We start from the raw sequence: 27,855 nt of genomic DNA, 5'->3' as shown, positions 1-27,855 counted from the left end.
AGAGGTTGTATATATATATATAAGCCATCGAAATGGAGACTTACTTAAAACAATGATAATGGCAACACCAATTTACACATATCTGAAGCAAATCTTGTGAGAATAAGTCTGAATCTAGTATCACTCCCCTCTCTACTCTGTCATTCTTATTGCATGAAGGCACAAGTGTGTGTCCCATTGCTATTTTGAAAGCAAGGTTTAAATACGACCTGTGCTTTAAGACTGAAGTATGTGAATTGGAATCACCCAGAAACCCTCATTCTAAGTACATAAATTAATCTCTGTTGATTTACTCAGCAGTGAGATTATTTAAATTGAATGAGAACTGGAGACTGTATGCCAATGAAAGTATTTATAATATCTGTTCATACTGAGCAACAAAACACTTGCTGATCATGTGAGACATATAGCTTGTAAATTCCTGTGTACTCTGCCTCTGCTGAACTGAAATTTCAAGTTATTAGCCATGTCCAGTTCCCCTCTGTGGATTACAGGACACCTCCTTCTTAAGTTATAGAGATATTGGGAGGGGTAAGTGTTCTGTAGTCCAAATCAGGAGCCTGCAACCTAGGATGACAGTGACTAACCTTGTGCATACATCACCTAAACTGTGGCATACTTAAAATTAACTTTTTCTGATGGGTTTTAGTCTAGTATATAATCACTGTTAGCATTTTTACTATGAAAGAATAAAATCCCACAAAATTATTATTAAGGGAACCTGTAAAAAAAATAATTTTTAAAAAAAGCATCAGTGAACAATTGATGAAGTGGCATTCTACCGCTCATGTGCAAATCTTTGAGGGCATGTACACAAGCTCAAACACTACCCAGGCAGTCCATACTTTTGATAAACAAATACATAAGATAAAAACATGCCCTTTAGATAGAATCAACCACATTTCAACTAAGCAGCTCAATGATCATAAGTGAGAGTTTCCACTTTAAAAAAATTTGCAATTCCAGTAAAAATTACGAGTTGTGCTGATTGCAAAATTGTATCAAAGTGGAAACTCACTTATGATTAGGGATGAGCCGAACACCCCCCTGTTCGTTTCGCACCAGAACTTGCGAACAGGCAAAAAACTTGTTAGAACACGCGAACACCATTAAAGTCTATGGGACACGAACATGAATAAACAAAAGTGCTAATTTTAAAGACTTATATGCAAGTTATTGTCATAAAAAGTGTTTGGGGACCTGGGTCCTGCCCCAGGGGACATGGATTAATGCAAAAAAAGTTTCAAAAACAGCCGTTTTTTCGGGAGCAGTGATTTTAATAAAGCTTAAAGTGAAACAATAAAAGTGTAATATCCCTTTAAATTTTGTACCTGGGGAGTGTCTATAGTATGCCTGTAAAGGGGCGCATGTTTCCCATGTTTAGAACAGTCTGACAGCAAAATGACATATCAAAGGAAAAAAAGTCATTTAAAACTACTCATGGCTATAATGAATTGCAGGTCTGACAATACACATAAAAGTTCATTGATAAAAACAGCATGGGAATTCCCCACAGGGGAACCCCAAACCAAAATAAAAAAAAAAAATGAAGTGGGGGTCCCCATAAATTCCATACCAGGCCCTTCAGGTCTGGTATGGATATTAAGGGGAACCCCGGCCAAAATAAAAAAAAATGGTGTGGGGTCCCCCTCAAAATCTATACCAGACTGTTCAGGTCTGGTATGCATTTTAAGGGGAACCCTGCGCCAAAATAAAAAAAAATGACATGGGGTCCCCCCAAAAATCCATACCAGACCCTTATCTGAGCACGCAACCTGGCAGGCCGCAAGAAAAGAGGGGGGGACGAGTGCTCCCCTCCTGAACCATACCAGGCCACATGCCCTCAACATTGGGAGGGTGCTTTGGGGTAGCCCCCCAAAAAAATTTGTCCCCATGTTGATGGGGACAAGGGCCTCATCCCCACAACCCTTGCCCGGTGGTTGTGGGGGTCTGCGGGCGGGGGGCTTATCGGAATCTGGAAGCCCCCTTTAACAAGGGGACCCCCAGATCCCAGCCCTCCTCCCTGTGTGAAATGGTAAGGGGGTACAAAAGTACCCCTACCATTTCACAAAAAAACTGTCAAAAATGATAAAAATTACAAGAGACAGTTTTTGACAATTCCTTTATTTAAATGCTTCTTCTTTCTTCTATCTTCTATCTTCTTTCTTCTATCTTCTTTCTTCCATCTTCTATCTTCTTTCGGTTTCTTCCTCCATCTTCTTCTTCTTCTGGTTCTTATGGTTCTTCCTCCGGTGTTCTTGTCCGGCATCTTCCTCCGCGGCGTCAGCATCTTCTTTCCTTCTTCTCCTCAGGCCGCTCCGCATCCATGATGGCATGGAGGGAGGCTCCCGCTGTGTGACGCTTCTCCTCTTCTGATGGCTCTTAAATAACGGGGGGGCAGGGCCACCCGGTGACCCCGCCCACCTCTGACGCACGGGGACTTGACAGGGACTTCCCTGTGGCATTCCCCGTGATGTCAGAAGGGGCGGGGTTACGTAACTGGTGACCCTGCCCGTTGGTGTTTTGGTACGGTTCAGGAGAGGGGCGCTCTCTCATCCCCCCTCTTTTCCTGCGGCCTGCCAGGTTGCATGCTCAGATAAGGGTCTGGAATGGATTTTTGGAGGGACCATACACCATTTTTTTTTAAATTTTGGCGCGGGGTTCCCCTTAAAATCCATACCAGACCTGAAGGGTCTGGTATAGATTTTGAGGGGGACCCCACGCAATTTTTTTTTCTATTTTGGCCGGGGTTCCCCTTAATATCCATACCAGACCTGAAGGGCCTGGTATGGAATTTATGGGGACCCCCCACTTCCTTTTTTTTTTTAAATTTTGGTTTGGGGTTCCCCTGTGGGGAATTCCCATGCTGTTTTTATCAATGAACTTTTATGTGTATTGTCAGACCGGCAATTCATTATAGCCACGAGTAGTTTTAAATGACTTTTTTTCCTTTGAAATGTCATTTTGCTGTCAGACTGTTCTAAACACGGGAAACATGCGCCCCTTTACAGGCATACTATAGACACCCCCCAGGTACGAAATTTAAAGGGATATTACACTTTTATTGTTTCACTTTAAGCATTATTAAAATCACTGCTCCGAAAAAAACACAGTTTTTAAAACTTTTTTTTGCATTGATCCTTGTCCCCTGGGGCAGGACCCAGGTCCCCAAACACTTTGTATGACAATACCATGCATATAAGCCTTTAAAATTAGCACTTTTGATTTCTCCCATAGACTTTTAAAACTGTTCCGCGGCTTTTGAATTTGCCGCAAACACCCCAAATTGTTCGCTGTTCGGCTAACTGGCGAACAGCCGATGTTCGAGTCGAACATGAGTTCGACTCGAACTCGAAGCTCATCCCTACTTATGATCATTGAGCTGCTTAGTTGAAATGTGGTTGATTCTATGTAAGGAGCATGTTTTTATCTCATTTATTTGTTTTTTCATTTATTTTGGGGTTGGGGTATATTTAGATTCTGCTAAACTTTTAGCACTGTGTGTGTTAAAAGTTCAGAGTTTTCTGTGAGCTGCAGGAATTTGTCTCCTCTTGCCTCCATTCAGTGGTGTCACTAGGGTTGGAGTCACCCAGTGCAAAAAAAATTGGTGTCACCCCCCTTCGCCAACTATAGTCCCCCTTCAGTACAGACCACCCTCCCTCAGTACAGACCCCCCTCCATTAAGTACAGACCCCCACTAAGTACAGAGTCCCTTTTCCTCAGTATAACCCCCCCATTAAGTACGGACCCCCCACTAAGTACAGACTCCCTTTCCTCAGTATAACCCCCCATTAAGTACAGACCCCCCAACTAAGTACAGACTCTCTTTCCTCAGTATAAACCCCCATTAAGTACAGACCCCCTCCATCAGTATAGACCTCCCCTTCAGTGCAGACCCCCCTCCATCAGCATAGACCCCCCTCAGTGCAGATCCCCCCTCCATAAGCATAGATCCCCCTCAGTGCAGACCCCCCTTCCATAAGCATAGATCACCTCAATGCAGACCCCCCATAAGCATAGATCTCCTTCAGTGCAGACCCCCCTCCATCAGCATAGACACCTCCAGTGCAGACCCCCCTCCATCAGCATGGATACCCCTCAGTGCATACCCCCTCTCCATCAGCATAGACAGCCCCCCATTGCAGACCCCCCTCCATAAGCATAGATCCCCCTCAGTGCAGACCCCCCTCCTCCATAAGTATAGATCCCCTCAGTGCAGACCCCCTTCCCTCCATAAGCATAGATCTCCCTCAATGCAGACCCCCCTCCATAAGCATAGATCCCCTCAGTGGAGACCCCCCTCCCCTCCATAAGCATAGATCCCCCTCAGTGCAGACCCCCCTCCATAAGCATAGATCCCCCTCAGTGCAGACCCCCCTCCATAAGCATAGATCCCCCTCAGTGCAGCCCCCCTCTCCACTTGTGCTAGTAGTCCCCCCTCCAATTCCATAGCACCCCCAGGTGCTATGGGATTGGAGCTTATTATATATAATATATAGCTGTGACCAGCTCCCAACCCCCCCTCCCTCGGTTATCAGACCAGCACAGGGCGCTAGACATATACTCTCCTCCCAGTCCCACACTAGCTCTCAGGTGTAACTGGGTGGTGGGCTAGGTAAACTGTAGTACACTTATTCAGGGAAGCCTATCCCACACCCACCTAACAACTGTCCCTGAACCACCCCCACCAAATCACTCCCTGCATCTATTACCTTTTGTGCCACCACCCGCTCCCTTTAGAATGTAAGCTCTACCAGCAGGGCCCTTCTGTATTGAACTGTACTGTAATTGTGATGCCCCCTTCCACACTGTAAAGCGCTGCGTAAACTGTTGACACTACATGAATTGTGTATAATAGTAATAATAATAGTACAACCCGTCCCAGGTGGCAGCTGGAGAGGAGAGAACAGTGTGCAGCCGCGCCATCCGGGTGGAGATAGTAACACACATGTGACAGGCTCAGCAGCAGAGAAGTAGGAGGAGGAAGAAGGACACAGCACGGCTGCGGCGCTGGAGATGTTCCCGGCCGGCACAGCTGAAAAAAAGACCTGCCAGGGCTTTACTCACCCTCGGGAGAGTCAGGGTGGTATCACCCCTCTAACGGTGTCACCTGGGTGCAGATCGCACCCCCTAGTGATGCCACTGTCTCCATTGAGAAAACCTGTAGATTAACTATGCTGCATGTACCACAACTTGTAAATAGGGAAACAATATTTTTATTCATCAGACTCTCGCCAGAACTTGGTAATTTCCCCTGCAATACCACAAAATTTCCACCTGAAGCTTGGTCCCTCTGGCAACTGAAAGGACTGTTCCAGGGGAAATGGGTAGTGAGCAGGGGCAGACTGACCAGTTGGGCATTTTCGCCATGGTCCAAGGGCCCCGCCGCAGAAGGGGGCCCATCGGCGCTGCCTGCTGGAACTCACTGGGGTCTGGGCCAGTCCAGGCACCGGCACCTCACTCTCTCTGACTGGCCCGCAGTGGCAGTGACCATCTTTTTTGATGATCATTTAGCAAGGGAAGGGGGCCCAGCCCGGGTAGAAGAAGCCAGCCCAGGAAGTTTTGAAGCAGGTGAGCAGTGCACAGTGCACAGAGGCACGTGGCCCACCCATGCAACATCATTGCATGTTGCTCCACACACTGAGGAACAAACAAATGTGTAGCGCTAATGTGAAACGACACATACTGTATATTATATGCTGTGAAGGGTAATTGACTCTTCAAATATGGCAATCATAAATAAAGAGCATAGTACGGCAATCATAGAAAAAACCTAAAATAATTGTATAAAAATAAAACTAAAATTGGATAAGTCCTAAAAGTCCTAAAAGAATCTACAGCGACAAGAAGGCATGTTTCCATCAATCTCTCGCCATCACCCCTCAGCGAGCTTAAAAAAAGACATCTACCTTGAGGTCTATGGTTCCATATACCATCCTCAGATCTTCTTCTCTCCATCTACTGAAGCTCACCAGCCTGGTCGTTGATGACTAAAAGCCCGTTTGACCCGATTGAACGTAGGTTTATTGGGTCCAAAGGTTCTGGTAAGCCTTCTCATTGTTGGTGGGGATGCACTTTTGAACTATCTTTACCTTCACGTTTGGATAAGTGCAGTATGAAGTCATATGTGTATTGAGGATCATCATCACCTTGCAAGATTCACTTCTTGAGGACTTTTAGGACTTATCCAATTTTAGTTTTATTTTTATACAATTATTTTAGGTTTTTTCTATGATTGCCGTACTATGCTCTTTATTTATGATTGCCGTATTTGAAGAGTCAATTACCCTTCACAGCATATAATATATTGTCGTTTCACATTAGCGCTGCACATTTGTTTGTTCCTCGATTTTTATTTACATCCTATTGTTGTGTTAGCTGCTTGGTATTTGGGTAGCGCAGAATCATCTGTATTTATTTTGCTCTGCACTCTGAGCCTGCTCACCTGCTGCTGCAAACCCAATAGTGTACCTGGATAGACCACCGCCTTCCTCTGAGTCCCTTCCCATTCCTCGCCTCGGCAAACAGTACCCACCTGGAAGGACTGAAGAGAAGAGGAGAGGAGTCAGAGGACACATCAGCAAGCCACAACAGGACCAGGTGCCATTCCAGCCACCCACAGCAGGGACCAGGTGCCAGCCCAGCCTCACACAGCAGGTGGCAGCCAAGCCACACACTGTAGGGACCAGGTGCTAGCCCAGTCACTCACAGCAGGGACCAGGTAACAGCCCAGCCACACAGAGCAGGTGGCAGCCAAGTCACACACTGCAGGGACCATATGCCAGCCCAGCCACCATAGCAGGGACCAGGTGCCAGCCCAGCCACCCACTGCAGGGACCTGATTCCAGCCCAGCCACCCACAGAAGGGATTGGGTTCCAGCCCAGCCACCCACAGCAGGGACCAGATGCAAGCCCAGCCACCAACAGCAGGACCAGGTGCCAGCCTAGCCAGCCACTGCAGGACCAAGTGCCTGCCCAGCCACCATTAGTGACCCAGAGCAGGTTCAGGTTCCAACCCAGCCACCCACAGCAGAGCCAGGAACCAGGTGCCAGCCCAGCCACCCACAGCAGGGCCAGGAACCAGGTGCCAGCAAGCTACCCACAGCAGGGCCATTGCAGGGTGCTAGCTCAGCCACCCACAGTGACTCACAGCAGGGCCAGGGACCAGGTGCCAGCCAGCTACCCACAGCAGGGCCAGGGTGCCAGCCTCCCACAGTGACCCACAGCAGGGCCAGGGACCAGGTGCCAGCCAGCTACCCACAGCAGGACCAGGGTGTCAGCCAGCCACCCACAGCCAGGCCAGGGACCAGGTGCCAGCCAGCTACCCACAGCAGGGCCAGGGGAGGGGGACAGCCCAGCCACCCACAGTGAACCACAGCAGGGCCAGGGACCAGGTGCCAGACAGCTACCCAAAGCAGGGCCTGGGTGCCAGACAGCCACCCACAGTGACCCACAGCAGGGCCAGGGACCTGGTGCCAGCCAGCTACCCACAGCAGGGCCAGGGTGCCAGCCAGACACCCACAGTGACCCACAGCAGGGCCAGGGTACCAGCCAGCCACCCATGGTGACCCACGTAGGGCCAGGGTGCCAACCAGCCACCCATGGTGACCCACAGCAGGGCCAGGTTGGCAGCCAGCCACCCACAGCGACCCACTTGTGACCCACAGTGGGGACAGGGTGTCAGCCAGCCACCCATCCATGACCCACAGCAGGGCCAGGGTGCCAGCCAGCCACCCACCACGACCCATCCACAGCAGGAAGCCAGCCACCCACAGTAGGGTGTCAGCCAGCCACCCACAGGAGCCAGCCACCCACAGTGACCCATCCACAGCAGGGCCAGGGTGCCAGCCAGCCACAGAGGATGCAGGAGCCAGCCACAGCTTCAGTATTCATTGTTAAGGTAAGAGGAGCACTACACAGTGCCAATTTTATTTCTACTTTGTGAGATTTTGGGGTAGGGGTAGAGGTGAGAGTCATGGCCCAAGAAGGGGGTCCCAAGAGGACCGGTGTGAATGAAGGTGTTCAATGTACACTCTGTTAGAAAGAGGCCCCCTCTAGGTCCTATTAGACTCCTTTATAGTCTTTCATGGAGCCTGGAGGGGGCTCTTTCTAACAGACACTCTCTAACTCTGTAAGGGGCACTTCTGTTAGAGAGAGACCCCCTCTAGGTCCCATTAGACTCCTTTGTAGTCTCTAATGGGTCCTGGAGGGGGGTCTCTCTCTAACAGAGACTCTTTAATGGACACTGTTAGAGAGAGACACCCCTCCAGGTCCCATTAGACTGTTGCAGTCTCTAATAGGACCTGGAGGGGGTCTCTCTCTAACAGAGACTCATTTGTGCAAAGTGTAGGGGCTGGGCCCAGGGGCAGGGCCTGACAGGTGGCCCTTGCTTTATTTGGTCTGGGGGCCCTGAGTGTTGTCAGTCTGCCCCTGGTGTTAAGTATGGCAAGGAGACGGGGATAATTTTTGGTATCTGATTCAGGCCCAGAGATTGGAACCCCAAACCAGGGAAGATCAGCAGATCTAATTTGGGAAATGGTAAATGTTTCCATTGTCAGAAATTAGGGCAGCAAATCATCCATTGACTGATGAGCTTATGAAGTATGTCTTTCCTTTCAAAAATAGACAGCTGTTTCATGCACTTAAGTTGCAGTGATGGAAAAACATTTGTGTTTAATGAGTGAAAATGACAAGCATATCACTGCTTAACTGGACTCTGAGAATCCAGTGACTCTGGCTAATGCTAATTGCCTCTGCTAACTTCTGTGCTAAAAAGGTTGCTTGTAATACAAAAAGAAATGTAAAATGATTTCAAATCCAGTTGTTAGCTCCCTTGCCAATTATTGAAGTGCACTTTGAGAAAATTGCCATGGACCTTGTTGCTTCATTTCCCAAATCTGCCCAGCATATCCTATTTATGATGAAATATGTTACCTGTGATGCAGAAGCAATTCATCTGCATGATGCATCTGTATACTTCTGCGTACCATTCTCAAAAATTAAAACCTCAGTTAAAGCAGAGTTCCACCCAAAAGTGGAACTTCTGCTCATTTGTCTCCTCTCCCCCTCTGGTGCCACAATTGGCACCTTTCAGTGGGGGAGGGGGGACAGGATACCTGTCTTTGACAGGTATCCTGTTTCCACTTCCAGGAGTCCGGGCTGTGGCCCATTACATCAGCGCAGGGCTCCCTCCTCCTCCCTCCTCCTCTCCCTGTCACTGGGCCAGTAGAAGAGAGGAGCGGGGCCTCGAGCATGCACAGTAGGGTTCCCGACGTGAAGCCTTAAGGCTACACTGCCGAGTACCCTTACCCGCAATGGCGACGGCAGCACCTGACAGCTGATGGAAACATCAGCTGCGGTGCTGACATCGCTGGACTCCAGGACAGGTAAGTGTCCTATTGTAATATGCGTAGCTGCTGGCTTTTAATTTTCTTTTTTTTGGGGCAAAACTGAAGTCGGGATGCACTGGTGTTCCATGCAGACGCTTGCAGGTAGCCTGTTCAAATCAAGCCCCATCTCAGCACACCAATGCCCCCTCCCAGCATGTCAATGCTCCCAATGCTCCCGTAGCACACCATTACTTCCAATGCCTCCCTTAGCACACCAATGCCTCTAATGCCCCCTCAGCACACTAATGCCTCCAATGCCCCCCAGCACACCTGTGTATACCCCATCAGTCCAGTACATCCAATGCAACTCCAGCACACCTTTGCTCCCAATGCCTCTATACCCCCCAGCTCATCTCTGACACCAAATCCTCCCAATAGACTGTTGCACACGCCACCACTCCTCTGCCACCAATGACCCCCAGCACACCTCCACCTCTGACTTTAATCAATGCTCCCCCAGCACACCTCTGCCTCCTATGTCCCCTCAAAACACACCTCTTCCTTCATTGCCCCCCTTCAGCACACTGATGCCTGCAGTGGCCCCCAGAACACTAATGCCTTTAATATCCTCCTCAGCACACCAAGTTCACCCTCAGCAGAGCAATTCCTCTAATTACCCCCAAGCACACCACTGCCTCCAATGCCTCCCAAGCACACCAATGTCTCAAATACCCCAGCACACCACTGTCTCCAATGCCCTCACCTCCCTCAGCCCACCAATGTCCCCCAGCACACCAATGTTCTAGGACCCTAAGCAAAAAAACCTGGACTACCCCAGCAAATCCAGGACTGTTGGCAAGTATGGTTTAGTAAGAGGCACAGCTAGGTTTTTATTGAAGATAGCTTTATTTATTTTAAAGCACTGTAGAACACCTGTATATAACTTGAATTATATCAAAACATAAAATAGTGCAGAGCTACCCAGGATATATCATATATATGAATTTACATCCTATTCAACACTGAACATTTACATATAATTAAATAAAACATGCATAAAAAATGCATAAATCAGTATGGACCCCCACAAATTATAGGGGAATCACCTAAGTGTCCTCATACACCCTGCAATAACCAAAAGTGAATGATCAATAAGTCCCAAACAAAAAAATAAGTCCACAACAAAAAAAATCTTCTGTAGTTTAATGTGCCAGGATCTTATGTGATAATATAGGTGATGACCCTCCTTTGTAATTAATAAAATACAATTCACCCAGTGTTATGTGGGTCCACTCACCTCTGTATTGAACCTCAAAGCTTCCTAAGAGGTCAAAATAGCTTAAACCATAACTATAGAATATTTTTTGTTTTGGACTTATTTTTTGTTTTGGACTTATTTGTCATTTACATTTGGTTATTGCATGGTGTTTGAGGACACTTAGGTGTTTCCCTATAATTTGTGGGGTCCATACTGATTCATGCATTATCTCACAGGTTAATATTCAGTGTCACATTAGATGTAAATTCATATATATGATAGCACTGCACTATTTTAAGATTTGATATTGTATTACAAGGGTGTTGATTAATATATGCTTGCTACTCACTTTAGGGAGTTTACTGACTGTGCTGATTGCTTTTTGTTTAGTTTTTTTAAAACCTTTTTTTTAATCATTATAGCAGGAATAAATGAACCGCTATTCAAAATTTCTGCATTAACAAAAAGCATGACAAGCGTCAATTTTCAACAGGTATGTCTATTCATTTACTATCTAACTTTCTGTCTTTTTGTCCAGACATGTTGCAGATATTTTATGCCTCCCTAAAGCTTCCATAACATGTTAATTTGAATGCAGGAATACAGGAAAGATGAAGAAAAAACTTCTTTCAAGGTGGCATCTTTTAATTGTACATCAAGTTTTTGCCTTTTGTTTTTAACACATAAACCTATTACCGTACTTTACATTTCATTTTGACATTTAATTAGTCACAGAGGATGTTAATAAATGAAATAATAAAAAGAATAAGCAGGGATGATTTTACAGAGCAGTAAAAAAAAATATGTTTTTATTTCTTTATGAATAGGTATCTTCACGTTTATATATTATGTACCTCGTAATTTTTATAGCTGCATTTCACCCAGCAAATGACATTTAGGTAAATTGTAAAAGGGATGTTACACAAATAGTATTCATCATGGTACCACTACTGTAAACATAGCCTTCAACATGTTCCCAGGGCTAAGCCAGATTATAGACATACTAGATCAAGACCTTTAAAGAGTATGAAAGATTAATAGGATAGAAAAATGACAAGTGAGTAAGCTGCCAAGATTTTGGGCAACACTTAGCTTAAGAAAGAAGGTAATTGTAACCTACAGGGAACATCTGTCAAGGCGATGAATAGCATGGATTAAAACAAAAATTGCAAAAAAACCTAGGAAAGTCAGTTTTTCTATATCAAACAAATTTATTATACTAATCTGTTTTATCCACCAGCTCTTGAAACAGAATTCAAAATATCCCAGAGTTATAAACATTACAAAGAAAACAATCTTTAATATTTGTGATGTTTTTAGGTTTGTAACATTCTGAAAAATAACATAATTAGAGCATTAAGCAATAATATATCATTTAAAATATTAAATCATGCTGATTGACATGGTCAATGAAAAAAGACTATAAACTGCTATCCTACTGAGACTATAATGTTTTTTTTTTCCCATATCAAACTTTTAATCCAAGAATTATAAAGTAAATGCCACAAGGATAGAAAAGAGGGGTAAAGTGTTAGTGGTACCATCATCCTTCAAACATATAGTGATAAAGAAGGTTGGGGAGGAATGACACCACAAGGAACCAAATGGACTATCGCGGTACCTCATAGAGACATACAGAGTAAGTAAAATTTCAATTTATTCAAAAATAGACATTAAAAGAAATCTATACATACATAATATAGATTAACAAAAATACAGTTAGGACATGTTACAGTACAAAATTTGTTGGGATGACAATTTAAAACGCCCACATAGGTAAATGAAGGCAGGTTTTGAATACTTGAGGACATAAACCTCAACAGTTTCGTGGTCAAGCCACTTCCTCAGGAGGCGTCCAAGTAAATTCTCTACAAATCAAACAAACAAAATTACATATACATAGTATTGGAAAGTAATGTAGAATAAATAGCATAACATTGGAGTAGTTACTTAATTTTTGAAAAATACACTCACCAACCACTGCCCTGTTAGGGCTTGAACGGCACTTGTGAGACGCCCACTATGGGCGTTCCCCCGGGGGCGAGCAAGGTTTTTTTTTGGCAAAGTACGCTATTGTGTAAAAAACATAGAATATGTAATGAGTGTTGGTATAGGGTATCAACTGCAAGTAAGTGATTGCCACCCTAGTGAATGAAGTAAAAAATTGGTGAGGGAAAGTGGGGGGGGGGAATGGAGGGGAAAAGGGAGAGGGAAAGGAAAAGGGTGGGGAGGAAAGGGAGAGGGGGGGGGGAGAAGGGGAGGGAGAGAAATGGGGAAAGGGAGGGGAGAGGGAAGGGGGGGATGGAAGGGATAATGGCCGGGGGAGATGAAGGAGAGGATTAGAACCAGCCCTCCACACATAGTGCAACTGGCCCTTGCTAGTTAAAAAATTAGGAAGCATAACCCACCAACACTTGGATAGTAATTGAAAATCAGTTATTACTGGCACCCAGGAAAGGAGGTTAATTACCAGCGACCACTTGAGATGACATTACTGCATAGGTAGGCAGGAAAGGTCCTTAAAATAAAGAATATGGTGTTACAAACAAATGATTGCTTGGGGGATGATGTATCCACAGGGTCCTCCAAAGGAGAGGTCCACCATGGTCATTGCATCAAGGTTAAAAAGGTTGGGAAGAGAAATAAAAAAGTAGCCAAATTGATTGGTCACTTACTGTGGGTCTGCTGGTGAGTAAGGAGCCTCCAGTGTCCACCATCCACACAAGGCAGCCATATTGGCTGCCTTATGTACCCCCCAACCCGGAAGATGTACGGCGCTGTGTACGTCACACGTTTTCGTCGCCGGGTCCGACTCTCCTCTAGTGCGCATGTGCGGGAGATCATTCCGCGCGTGCGCCTAGCCCTACTAGTGGTGACGCTGTAAGCATCACTTCAGGGAAGCAGGGGAAAAGAGCCACCCAATGAAAGGGGCCTTACCACTGCTGGAAAGCCGCATGCCCGCCACTAGGGGGAGAATGAACTCCTCACGCCGTGATTAGTGGTAGGAGATTGTACTGCAGAAGAAATTCAATTAATTCATAAGTGGTTGCGAGGAAAGCATAGCATCCAGCCAGAGCAGGAGAAGAGTCCAATACACCGGCATGGATGCATGCATCCTGACACAAAGTACAACCAATATAATAAGCATTACAACAATAATGCAGTGTTGAAAAGTTTCATACAGCATTTAACAAGCCAACAATAAAGGATGAGAATTTTTTTTTTTTTTACAATACAAAATACTGGAAAAAGGAATTCTCTTTGCAATAGATTCGGGATCTATCATATCTACCACAATATTGATAGGGCATAAGGAAGAAGCCCATGAGAGGAAGGGGAGGAGGGGGGAAAAAAGGGGGGGAGGGAAAAGGGGGGGGAGGGAAGAGGAAGAGAATAGGGGAAAGGACGATTGATTAATGACAGAATCAATATAATAACAAACAAGGCCAAGAGAGAGCGAAGGCAAAGCTGGGTGGGCCAAGAGTACCACTGTTCCGCTAAAGAAAGTGTTTATACGTATGTGCCTTGTTGAGGCCAGGGGGAGTAAGAGCATTCAGTCGCTCAATCCAGAATGATTCCCGTTTGAGGATTTGGCGGTCCCAGTCACCTCCTCTGGGGTCCTCTGGAATAACCTCCAGTACAGTGAATTTGACATAGTCAGGGTCAAATCTGTGATGAATCCCAATATGGCGGCCCACCGTAGTGAGCTTACCATTAGTGGATGCATACAGGTGATCCCCCAGTCTTTGCCTTAACTCCCTAATGGTCTTCCCACATAAAAGGCCTTACAGGCACAGGTCATCAGGTAAATAATACCTCTTGTGCCACAGTTGGCAGAATGTCTTGGAGAGAATAACTCTCCATTAGGGAGGACAAATTGATGTCCTTCGTGAATCCAAGGACAGTGTGGGCAATTGCCACATTTGAACATGCCTCTGGGCTCTTTGGGGCAGACTATAGGGGTTCTATAATGGCTGTGGGTGAGCTTATCCCTCAATGAGGTAGCTCTTCTGAATACCAACTCTGGGGTAGATCTAACGTATTTTTTAAGAGTATGGTGATCAGTCAGTATATGCCAATGTCGGGAAAGTATATTACGCAACTGGTTATGGTGGATGGAATATTTAGTAATAATTTTAGCATTGAAAGATCGCTTAGTACGGGGAGGGCCATACAAAAGAGTTTGGCGGTCCTGGGCAAAGGCTCTATTAAAGGCTTTTCTCAAGTTGGTGCGGCTATAGCCCCGGGCCAGCAGGCATGTGTGCAAGGCATCAGCCTGTCGGCGAAAATCTCTGTCCTCAGTGCACTTTCTTCTCAATCTCAAGTATTGAGCGTAGGGAATGCTGCGGATTAGAGGACGGGGATGGGAGCTGGACGCATGCAAAAGAATGTTGCCCGCTGTGGGCTTGTGAAATAAATCTGTAAGCAATTTCCCTGAGGGATTCTTGATGATCTGAACATCTAGGAAAGAGATACTCTGAGTATCGTAGGTGTAAGTGAAATGTAGGTTAAATTGATTAATGTTTAGCTTTTCTATGAAGGTATTGAGGAGTTGTTCAGTGCCTGGCCATATGACCAGTAGGTCATCTATAAACCTATGCCAGCAAAGGATGTGGTCCAGGAAGGGTTCTAATTAGGGATGAGCCGAACACCCCCCGGTTCGGTTCGCACCAGAACCTGCGAACTGACCGAAAATTCGCACGAACGTTAGAACCCCATTGACGTCTATGGGACTCGAACGTTCAAAATCAAAAGTGCTCATTTTAAAGGCTAATTTGCATGGTATTGTCCTAAAAAGGGTTTGGGGACCCGGGTCCTACCCCAGGGGACTTGTATCGATGCAAAAAAAACTTTTAAAAACGGCCGTTTTTTTGGGAGCAGTGATTTTAATGATGCTTAAAGTAAAAAAAAGTGAAATATTCCTTTAAATATCGTACCTGGGGTGTGTCTATAGTATGCCTGTAAAGTGGCGCGTGTTTCCCGTGTTTAGAACAGTCCCTGCACAAAATGTCATTTTTAAAGGAAAAAATCTCATTTAAAACTGTTGCGGGTTTAATGTAATGTCGGGTCCTGGCAATATGGATGAAAATCAGTGAGACAAATGGCATGGGTACCCCCCAGACCATTACCAGGCCCTTTGGGTCTTGTATGGATATTAAGGGGAACCCCGCACCCAAATTAAAATAAGGAAAGGTGTGGGGCCACCAGGCCCTATATACTCTGAACATAGAGTATACAGGCGGTGCAAACAAGACAGGGACTGTAGGTTTGTTGTTAAGTAGAATCTGTTTGTAATTTTTAACGGGTACATTTTTAACGTTTTTAGCTCCAGCCAAAAAATCTTTTTTAAGCTTTTTGGAAAACATAGGGAAGGGTTATCACCCCTGTGACATTTGTTTTGCTGTCTTTCCTCCTCTTCAGAAGATTTCACCTCACTTTTTGTCCCAATGACAAATGTTTTTTGAAAATTTGTTTTTTTTTTGTGGAACAAGGATTGGAAAGCATCAGTGGAAAGGAGAAATGTTTTTCCCATATTAACTCTTACAGGAGAGAATTTCCCTTCCTAGGGGTAGATTTCATCTCACTTCCTGTTGTCTCCTTCCGTTTGCAAGTAGGAGTCATTTGTAAGTTAGATGTTTGAAAGTAGGGGCCTGCCCTATATACTCAGCAGAAATTTGGGCCTTAGGTGTTGTTGTGGCCACAACACTGTAAGCCCTCACAGGGCCCTGCTGTGAAATATTAGATCAAGAATTGTAATTACATGCCCCTGTTGAACAAGGGCAGAAAAATTGGGCCTTTGGTGGTGGTGGTGCCAAAACACTGTAAGTCCTCACTCGCTCTTGGTGGGTGCAGAAATGAGCCCTGCTGTGAAATATTAGATCAAGAATTGTAATTACATGCCCCTGTTGAACATGGGCTGAAAAATTAGGCCTTAGGCACTGGTGCTGGTGCCACAACACTGCAACCCCTTACAGATACTCTAGTTGGAACGCAGAAATGAGCCCTGCTGCAAAGTATTGCATCAAAAATTGTAATAACACGCCCCTGTTAAACAGGGGCTGAAAAATTGGGCCTTAGGCACTGGTGCTGGTGCCACAACACTGCAACCCCTCACATATACTCTAGTTGGAACGCAGAAATGAGCCCTGCTGCAAAGTATTTCATTAAAAATTGTAATTACAGGCCCCTGTTAAACAGGGGCTGAAAAATTGGGCCTTAGGCACTGGTGCTGGTGCCACAACACTGCAACCCCTCACAGATACTCTAGTTGTAACGCAGAAACGAGCCCTGCTGCAAAGTATTGCATCAAAAATTGTAATTACACGCTCCTGTTAAACAGGGGCTGAAAAATTGGGCCTTAGGCACTGGTGGTGGCGCCCAGAACCAAAAATGTTCTTACAAGCTATCAGCGTGATGATTGAGGAGGAAGAGGATAATTACTCAGGGATAGTCACTCAGCATCAGCATAGGCAGTCTTTGAAGGGATCTGAGATTTCGAAAAAAATTATTCGGTTACATCAGCATCAGATGCTTGGTAGTTGGTGGTGATACAAGACTGATTCATTTTTATGAAGGTCAGTCGATCGACCGAGTCGGTGGACAGACGCACCCTGTGATCGGTTACAAAGCCTCCAGCAGCACTGAATGTGCGTTCTGAAAGAACGCTGGATGCAGGACAGGACAGTAGCTCAATTGCATACTGTGCAAGCTCTGGCCAGTGATCCATCCTCAAGACCCAGTAACCCAGAGGATTTTCGGTGGGAAAGGTGTCCAAATCAGATCTTGCCCCTAGGTATTCCTGCACCATGTAAAACAGACGCTGGCGATGGTTGCTGGAACCGATCATACCTTGGGGCTGCGGACCAAAAAATTGTCTGAACGCAGCGGTCAGACGGCCACCTTCTCCACCGCTCCTTCTTTGACTGACCGAAGCCTCAGCAACACGTTGTCCAGAAACAGGAGTTTGTAACCTCCCAGTCTCTGGGAACATGTTGCACAGACCTTTCTGCAAGGCCTCCCGAAGATGTTTCATCCTCTGCTCCCTCTGCGATGGCAAGATAAGGTCCGCAACCTTAACCTTGTAACGTGGATCAAGGAGGGTTGCTAGCCAGTATTGGTCCTTCTCCTTGATACCACGAATACGAGGATCCTTACGCAGGCTTTGCAGGATCAGGGAGGCCATGCAGCGTAGGTTTGCTGAGGCATTCGGTCCGGAGTCCTCTGGGTCACTAAGGAGGACATGGTCCGCAGCCACCTCATCCCAGCCACGTACAAGTCCATGTGTTTCTTGGGACTGATCCCTTAAAGACTGCTGCTGATGCTGAGTGCCAGGCTCCACCTCCATACTGACACAATCTTCCTCCTCCTCCTCCTCCTCCTCCTCTTCCTGTGTGATCGGCAGGCACGAAGGAACACTGTCTGGATAAAGGGGGCCTTGAGAGCTAAGGAAGTCCTCCTCTTTCTGCCTCTGTTCTGCCTCAAGTGCCCTGTCCATTATTCCACGCAGCGTGTGCTCCAACAGGTGGACAAGGGGGACAGTGTCACTGATGCATGCACTGTCACTGCTCACCATCCTCGTAGCCTCCTCAAATGTTGACAGGACAGTGCATGCATCCCTGATCATGGCCCACTGGTGTGGGGAAAAAAAACCAAGCTCCCCTGACCCTGTCCTGGTGCCATAGTCGCACAGGTACTCATTGATGACCCTCTGCTGCATGTGCAGCCGCTGCAGCATGGCCAACGTTGAGTTCCACCTGGTGGGCATGTCACAGATTAGGCGGTTCTTGGGCAGGTTAAACTCCTTTTGGAGGTCCATCAGCCGAGCACTGGCATTATATGACCGGCGGAAATATTCACAGACTTTCCTGGCCTGCCTCAGGACATCCTGTAAGCCCGGGTACCTGCCCAAGAACCGCTGCACCACCAAGTTAAGGACGTGAGCCAAACAGGGCACATGGGTCATTTGTCCCTGTCGGAGGGCAGAGAGGAGGTTGGTGCCATTGTCACAAACCACCATTCCTGCCTTAAGTTGGCATGGCGTCAACCACCTCTGAACCTGCCCCTGCAGAGCTGACAGAACCTCTGCCCCAGTGTGGCTCCTGTCCCCCAAGCACACCAGCTCAAGCACCGCAAGGGCATCTTTTGGCCTGCGTACTTGCGTAGCACCTTGAACGGCTACGGAGTACCGCTGGTTCCGAGGACAAAGCACAGGAAAAGGCCATGGAGGAAGAAGAAGAGGAGGGGGTGGAGGAGAGAGGTGTGTCACAATCATTAGCATTTTGGAGGCGTGGTGGTGGAACAACCTCCAACACTACTGCACCTTGTCCTGCATCCTTCCCAACTGCCAGCAGAGTCACCCAATGTGCCGTGAAACTTAGGTAACGTCCCTGTCCATGCCTGCTGGACCATGCACCTTACCGCTGACCGCCCTGTCCAGCGAGGCATGGACATTGCCTTCCACATGCCGGTAAAGAGCCGGAATCGCCTTCCGTGAGAAAAAGTGGCGTTTGGGTACCTGCCACTGAGGAACTGCACATTCCACATACTCACAGAAGGGGGCAGAGTCTACCAACTGAAAAGGCAGCAGTTGAAGTGCTAGCAATTTTGCCAAGCTAGCATTCAACCACTGGGCATGTGGATGGCTGGGAGCAAACTTCTTTTGGCGGTGCAGCAGCTGGGGCAGGGAAATTTGCCTGGTACAATCTGACGTCGGTGTACCAAAAGCAGATTGCCCACAAGTACTTGGCTGTGACACACCTAATTCTACACCTTCATTCCTCTCAGTGCAGGTCTCAGAGAGGACCGAATGTATAGTGGGGTTGGAGATCTCAGCTGATGAGGAGCAAGGAGAGGTCCTCTTTGTTCTTTGGTGTGGGTCTTTTAGATACGCTTGCCAACAAACTGCATGGCAGGTCAACATATGTCTGGTCAAGCATGTGGTACCCAAGCGGGAGATGTTTTGGCCACGCGAGATACGCTTGAGACATATGTTGCAAATAGCAGCGGTGCGATCTGATGCACTCGTCTCAAAAAAGGCACACACCAAAGAACTTTTTGAATAACGCGCAAAGACTGCAGCGCCCTGCACATGTCGAGCTTTGGGGTGTGATGCAGTCAAGGTGCTGTCCTTAAGCTGGCCCCTGGAGGGCATCCTGCCTCATTGGTGATGTGCCGCCTCCTCCTCCTCCTCTCTCCTATCAGGCACCCACGTTGAGTCAGTGACCTCATCATCCCCTCCCTCCTCATCACTGGAGCAAACTTGGCAGTATGCTGCAGCAGGGGGAGCATGACTGCCAGATTGCTGTCCTTCTTGGGCACCCCCTCTGTCCGTGCTCACGTTACTGCCTTCATCGAGCTCAGTATCATCATCAGAGCCTTCCAAATGCTGGGCATCCTCCTGGAGCATGTACCCAACACTGTGGTCAAGCAGTTCGAGGGACTCCTCGGGAGGACATGGTGGGGCTAGGGAAGGAGTCACTGATGACATTGAGCCAAGGGAAGAGGCCGCTGCTTTGCCAGACAAAGTACCCTGGGCATGGGTGAGAGAGGATGAGGAGGATGAGGACGGCTTGGTCATCCACTCGACCAAGTCTTCTGCATGTTGCGGCTCAACACGGCCAGCTGCCGAAAAAAAGGCCAAGCGTGTCCCACGGCCACGTGCTGATGAGGATGCACCGTCTCCACGACCAGCACTAGACACAGAGCCTGCTTGCCCTCTCTTATTGGCTTGTGACTGTCTGCCTCTCCTTCTTGGCCTTCCAGACTTACTAATGGCATGTAGCTGCACTAAGCTGGGATATATATATATATATATATATATATATATATATATATATATGTACTAAAACTGCAGCTAGCAAAATCAACTGCCTGCCTGTAGTATGAGAACACCACCAACCTTCTACAGGTAGCTTTAGCTGAACACTGTGCAGAGCTCGCAAAAAACTAACTTGTAGCTTTTTTAGCTGCCTGCGGTAGTGATAGGATCAGGAAAACACCACCATCCTTCTACAGGTAGCTTTAGCTGAACACTGTGTAGAGCTCGCAAAAAAATAACTTGTAGGTTTAGCTGGACACTGTGAGGTGGATGCACCACACTAACTTGTAGTTTTAGCTGAACACTGTGAGCAGGACGCACAGCACTAACTTGTAGGTTTAGCTGAACACTGTGAGGTGGAAGCACCACACTAACTTGTAGTTTTAGCTGAACACTGTGAGCAGGACGCACTGCACTAACTGTAAATAGTCTAGCTGCCTGACTGTGGTACTAATAGGATCAAAAGAACACCAGCAATTTTCTTCAGGTAGCTGTAAATACTGTAACAAGACAAGCCTGCCTGTCAGTAAGAAGATAACAGGAACGGATCTAGCTGAACACTGTGAGCAGGACGCACTGCACTAACTTGTAGCTTTAGATGAACACTGTGCAGAGGTCTCACTACGCTAACTTGTAGGTTTAGCTGAACACTGTGAGGAGGACGCACAGCACTAACTTGTAGTTTTAGCTGAACACTGTGAGCAGGACGCACCGCACTAACGTCTAGGTTTAGCTGAACACTGTGAGGTGGACGCACCGCACTAACTTGTAGTTTTAGCTGAACACTGTGAGCAGGACGCACCGCACTAACTTGTAGGTTTAGCTGAACACTGTGAGGTGGACGCACCACACTAACTTGTAGGTTTAGCTGAACACTGTGAGCAGGACACACCGCACTAACTTCTAGGTTTAGCTGAACACTGTGAGGTGGACGTACCCCACTAACTTTTAGTTTTAGCTGAACACTGTGAGCAGGATGCACTGCACTAACTGTAAATAGTCTAGCTGCCTGACTGTGGTACTAATAGGATCAAAAGAACACCAGCAATTTTCTTCAGGTAGCTGTAAATACTGTAACAAGACAAGCCTGCCTGTCAGTAAGAAGATAACAGGAACGGATCTAGCTGAACACTGTGAGCAGGACGCACTGCACTAACTTGTAGCTTTAGATGAACACTGTGCAGAGGTCTCACTACACTAACTTGTAGGTTTAGCTGAACACTGTGAGCAGGACGCACAGCACTAACTTGTAGTTTTAGCTGAACACTGTGAGCAGGACGCACCACACTAACTTCTAGGTTTAGCTGAACACTATGAGGTGGACGTACCCCACTAACTTGTAGTTTTAGCTGAACATTATTGTGAGCAGGACGCACTGCACTAACTGTAAATAGTCTAGCTGCCTGACTGTGGTACTAATAGGATCAAAAGAACACCAGCAATTTTCTTCAAGTAGCTGTAAATACTGTAACAAGACAAGCCTGCCTGTCAGTAAGAAGATAACAGGAACGGATCTAGCTGAACACTGTGAGCAGGACGCACTGCACTAACTTGTAGCTTTAGATGAACACTGTGCAGAGATCTCACTACGCTAACTTGTAGGTTTAGCTGAACACTGTGAGGAGGATGCACAGCACTAACTTGTAGTTTTAGCTGAACACTGTGAGCAGGACGCACCGCACTAACGTCTAGGTTTAGCTGAACACTATGAGGTGGACGTACCCCACTAACTTGTAGTTTTAGCTGAACACTGTGAGCAGGATGCACCCCACTAACTTGTAGGTTTAGCTGAACACTGTGAGCAGGACGCACCCCACTAACGTGTAGTTTTAGCTGAACACTGTGAGCAGGACGCACTGCACTAACTGTAAATAGTCTAGCTGCCTGACTGTGGTACTAATAGGATCAAAAGAACACCAGCAATTTTCTTCAGGTAGCTGTAAATACTGTAACAAGACAAGCCTGCCTGTCAGTAAGAAGATAACAGGAACGGATCTAGCTAAACTGAATACAGTGTATATATATATATATATATATATGCAACACCTGGGATGCATATATATATACACAATACACTGTAAGTGCAACTAACTGACTGACTGTTCTGCCTAATCTATCTAACTCAAATCAAATGACACTGTCTGTCTCTCTCTCTCTCTCTATCTATGAACGCCGGAACACACACTACACAGGGCCGCCGTTCAGGCGGCCTTATATAGTGTGGGGCGTGTGCTAAATCCCCTGAGCCATAATTGGCCAAAGCCTCCTTGGCTTTGGCCAATTACGGCTCTCTGTTCAGACGGAGCTGTGATTGGCCAAGCATGCGGGTCATAGTGCATGCTTGGCCAATCATCAGCCAGCAATGCACTGCGATGCCGCAGTGAATTATGGGCCGTGACGCGCCACACGAATTTGGTGCGAATGGCCCATATCGTTCGCAATTCGGTGGACGGGCGAACAGACGATGTTCGAGTCGAACATGGGTTCAACTCAAACACGAAGCTCATCCCTAGTTCTAATAATTCATCACCAAAGATGGTGCGCTCCCAGCCTCCAAGGAATAAGTTGGCGTAGGAAGGGGCACACTACGTGCCCATTGCAACGCCTTGGGTTTGGAGGTAGAGTTAATCCATAAAAACAAAATAGTTTTTAGTAAGGATGAACTCCAAAAGCTGCAAAATAATGTTATTGACCAGCCAGGTGTTATGGTCTTGCTCCATGAGGAAGGAGCCAGCCGTCCGGACGCCCTGCTCGTGGGGGATGCTCGAGTAAAGAGCCTCGACATCGATAGCCACGAGGAGGGCGTCCAGAGGGACTTGGACTCCTTCGATATGTTTTAATAGGTCAGTGGTATCGCGAATATAAGAGGGTAAACTTAGTACATTAGGAATGTGTCTACTAGTTTACTCGCGTTCTCTGTGAGAGATCCTTTACCCGATACAATAGGTCGGCCAGGTGATGATACAAGATCTTTATGTGTCTTTGGTAATGAATAGAACGTTGGTGTTCATGGCATTTGGATATTGATGAATTTAAGAGTATCCTCGTCGATGAGGCCCTCCCAGAATACCCCAACCACAAGTTTTCTAAATTCATCAATAGTTGTTTGGATAAAGGAAGCATCAATTGGAGAATACCAGTTAGGATTTAATAATATCTTAAGGCACATGGTTTGATATTGTTGGTGCGTCATCAGCACCAAATTTCCGCCTTTATCTGACTGTTTAATAATTAAATCTGAGTTTTTCTGAAGTTTGCTTACTGCCCTATTTTGTTTGTGGGTCAGGTTAGATGGTAATGCTGACCATTGCTCTTTTTTGAGAGATAAGATGCATTCATGTAGAAAGGCCCATATAGATGGACATGTCATTAAATCAGGGAAGGATCGGGATTTCAGTTTTAGGTTGTTGGTGGGATTAGTTCGTGGTGAAGTGGAGTTGGTGCTGCATTGGTTTGTTGCAGAGAGATCATTATTGGTTTCAGGGTCTTGTGATTCCACTGCTCCTTCGTCATAGAGGAGCATTAGATCATGTAACGCTCAAAATTCGGTCATAGTGACGTTTTTAGTTCTTTCTGCTAATTCTTTCTCCAACTTCAGCTGTTTACGATCTTGGTAAAAAATGTAACTAAAGGTTAGGTTCCTAGCGAAGAGGTAAAGGTCTTTTATTGTCAAACCTTTAATCCAAGATTTTGACGAGAGCAAAAACCTCTTCCCCATAACCCTCACCCTGTGGTCTGTGGGTGGGGGCTTATAGGAATCTGGAAGCACCCATTAACCAAAAAGGGCAAGCAGATACCACTCTGTCATGTGAATGAGTATTGGCTACATAGTACTCTCACTCATTTACAAAAAAGTTGTAATCTAGAAATAAACATACTTGAATGGATGAAAGATGTTATACACAAGGGGTCTCCAAGGTGCAGTCTTTGACCATATATGGACATGACTATGTATGGGTAATGATGTCACTGCCCCATGGTGGGAAGGTGACATGGGGCAGTATCTGGGTGGACCACCATACTAGGAAGAGGTCCTTGTCCTCATCAACATGGGAACAAGGTGCTTTTCCAGGGGGTCCCCCCTGGCATGGTACCTCCAATATTTAAGGCATGTTGCCTGATATAGTTCAGAAGGCAGGTGTATGCTTGTCTCCCCCTTTCCTGGCCAGCCAGATTGCATTAAAGGTCTGTTATAGATTTTTAGTGGGAGCATCATGCATTTCTTGTGTTTTTTTGTGTGTGAGGTCTCCCTTAAAATCCATATCAGAATTGAAGGGTCTGTTATGGATTTCCTGGAGTACCTCATGCGTTTTATTGTTTGCATTGGGTGCACCCTTAACAGCTTTAACCCCGGAAGATTTTACTCCCTTCCTGACCAGAGCATTTTTTTACAATTAGGCACTGCATCGCCTAATGCTGTACCCAAACAAATTTTGCATCCTTTTTTTTCCACAAATAGAGCTTTCTTTTGGTGCCATTTGATCACCTCAGCAGTTTTTATTTTTTGCGCTATAAACAAAAAAATAGCGCCAATTTTGAAAAAAGAACTATATTTTTTACTTTTTGCTATAATAAATATCTCCTAATTTTTTTTAAAAACAAATTTCTTCATCAGTTTAGGCCAATATATAGTCTTCTACATATTTTTGGTAAAAAAAAATTCAATAAGGGTATATTGATTGATTTGCACAAAAGTTATAGTGTCTGCAAACTTTGGGAAAGATAAGATTTATGGCATTTTTATGGCCTTTTTACTTATTTATTTATTTTTTTACTAGTAATGGCAATGATCTGTGATTTTTAGCAGTACTGTGACATTGCGATGGACAGATCGGAGACTTTTGACACTTTTTTGGGACCATTAGCATTTATACAGGGATCAGTGCTATAAAATGCACTGATTACTGTGTAAATGTCACTGGCAGGGAAGGGGTTAACACTAGGGGGCGATCAAGGTGTTAATTGTGTGTTCCCTCACTGTGTTCTAACTATATGGGGATAGGATTGACTAGGAGAGGAGCCATATCATTTTTCCTACTTAGTAGAAACAAACAATATGGCTCTTCTCCTCTGACAGCACAGGGATTTGTGTGTGTACACACACAAATCCCCATGCTGGCGCTCGTGCCCACCAGTCACGTGTATCGGGTCCCGTGCCGTGCAGCAGGCGCGCACGCGCCCTCTGGTGGCCGCAAAAAAGTAGGACGTACCCATACGGGATTTCACCCAGGGGAGCCATTGTGCTGTAGTATATATGCGTGACATGGTCGGCAAGTGGTTAAAAACCATATCACACAGAAAGGGTCTGATATGTATTCTGGGGGTAGAGACTCGCTATTTTTTTAATTCTTTTTTACTGTAGCATTGACAGTATGATGGCACCCCCAGACAGGTTAAAGGAATTGGGCATTTTTAATGTTCCACGTTTAGCATTTAAGAATAACTGTTCCTGGTTGAATGGAATTATTTATTTATTTGTACTTATTTATTAATGCTTTGCATTGTCACATTTTCCCTAGGATAGTGTTCACAACTCATGCTATTTTTTTAGACCCCTTGCCTTATAGAACAGAAAATTGGCATTTTTTATTTGACACATTTGGCTCTATTTGGTTAGAATGGGGTTCAGGTTTGAAATTTGAAGTTATTTTAAGTTTGCTGAACCCTACTCAAAACAAAACCATGGCAGTTTGCTTCATTGTTAATAAAAAAAAGCTAAAACTAGTTTACAGACTCCATAGGTAGCTTTGCAGCAGTTGGAGTAGGCTGCATTTTAAAAATGACACACAGCAGACAGTTTCTCATCTCAAAATTTCATGTTATGTGAGATCATATGGTTTAGCCACTGTTTGTGCTTACTGTCAGCAGCCAAGCCTGGTTGATATGTTCTAAAAAAATTACTTTAAAGCATCACTGAGGCAGCCCCTGCCATGGCTGCTTCTCCTTTTACTGACCTAAGGATCAAAAACACGTTAGCCTTAAACGGTATTCCACAGCACTTCTTTCCTTGATTCATTATTTGCAGCATGACATCTGCCATTTTCCCTTGTAGCAAGGATCTAAAGGGTGGCCAATCATAATGGTTTCTGTCCTATATGGCCTAACCTGGGGTTCTTGTGCAGGCACTTCAGCATGAATGGCCTGCAGCAGAGAACCCCAAGTCCTCAGTGTCACTAAGGACAACAGAGCCAACAGAAAGGGCGGCAGTGTGTGAGCAGTCATGGGAGAGAGGATCCCGCTGTTATGGTACATATAAGAAAAAAATACAAAATTGGAGGAAAATGGAGTGTCCTAAAGATAATTTCAAAGAAAAAAGTACCAAACCTAAAAAGAGGACCTCCACAATGGAGAGGCAGTAGAAGCTGAATTGAGTGGCTGGGAAACTGGTCCATGAAGGCATGGTTTGGGTTAATGGAGAACTGGGGTAACTTTTTGTGATATAAGAGAGCTGGTGCCTAAAAAAATTAAAGGCATGTGCACAAATACTAGATGCTTGGCAAATAAAATGGCTGAGCTAGAATGTTTGCTACTCAAGAAGGATTTTGACTTGTGGGGATAGCAGAAACTTGGAAGGACTCCTCACAGAACTTGGCTACACATTTCCAAAGATACATTTACTTTAGGAATATAGGCTGATAGAAGTGGTAGAGGTGCATGAGTGCCTCAAATACTAATTACGAAAGTTTGTTACAGGCTACCTAAAATTAATGGGGGGGGGAGGGGAATCTCCTTTTAAAGAGGCTGGAACAGGATAAAGTTATTCTGGGGGTCTTCAATTATCCAGACATTGACTGGACAAATGTTACTGCACGCTCAACTAGGGCTTGTCAGTTCCTGAGCACTCTGTGGAATAATTTTATGAGTAAAATGGTAAAACCCTCAGCTATAAAAAAAATGCTCTGCTAGATCTTATGATTTCTGATAATACAAAGCTCATTTCAGATGTTGGGGAAAATAGTTACAGGATTTGTTGAGCTGTGATTTTTTCAAGTATACAGGAAAGAGACATAGGATAGGATATCACTAGAACCCTACATTTTTAAAAAGCCAACTTTAACAATTTGGTCTCCTTGTTATGTGATACTAATTAGGACCAACTTTTCCTAACAAAAACACAGAGGAATTTTGTGAAATCAAAGTTTAATCAGAGCAGCTAAAATAAGATTGTGAGAAATGCGTTGGTACAGAAAGCAAGAAAAACCCCAAAATGTTCTATAGAGATATCAACAGTGAAAATGTAAGGACTGAACAAGTAGGTCCTGTGAAGAATGAATCAGAAACTTTGATCACAAATGTTATAGTTACAGAGTTACATAGTTACATAGCTAGTCAGATTGAATGGACACTAGTCCATTTAGTTAAACTAATAAACAAAAAACCCACACACACACATACGGTAAATAGAAAACCTCCATATACAGTGCCTTGAAAAAGTATTCATAGACCTTGAA

General features: G+C 45.6%; 1 protein-coding gene across 2 annotated transcripts in view; it reads right to left on the bottom strand.

The window, feature by feature from the left end:
* Nucleotides 1–27,855, bottom strand: part of GRID2 (glutamate ionotropic receptor delta type subunit 2) — a 1,754,345-nt gene that overhangs the window by 1,479,261 nt on the left and 247,229 nt on the right. The window lies entirely within an intron of this gene.

Source organism: Aquarana catesbeiana, linkage group LG01 (assembly GCF_042186555.1).
Source record: "Aquarana catesbeiana isolate 2022-GZ linkage group LG01, ASM4218655v1, whole genome shotgun sequence".
In the NCBI taxonomy this organism is placed as follows: Eukaryota; Metazoa; Chordata; class Amphibia; order Anura; family Ranidae; genus Aquarana; species Aquarana catesbeiana.
This window is presented reverse-complemented; position numbering and strand designations above follow the sequence as displayed.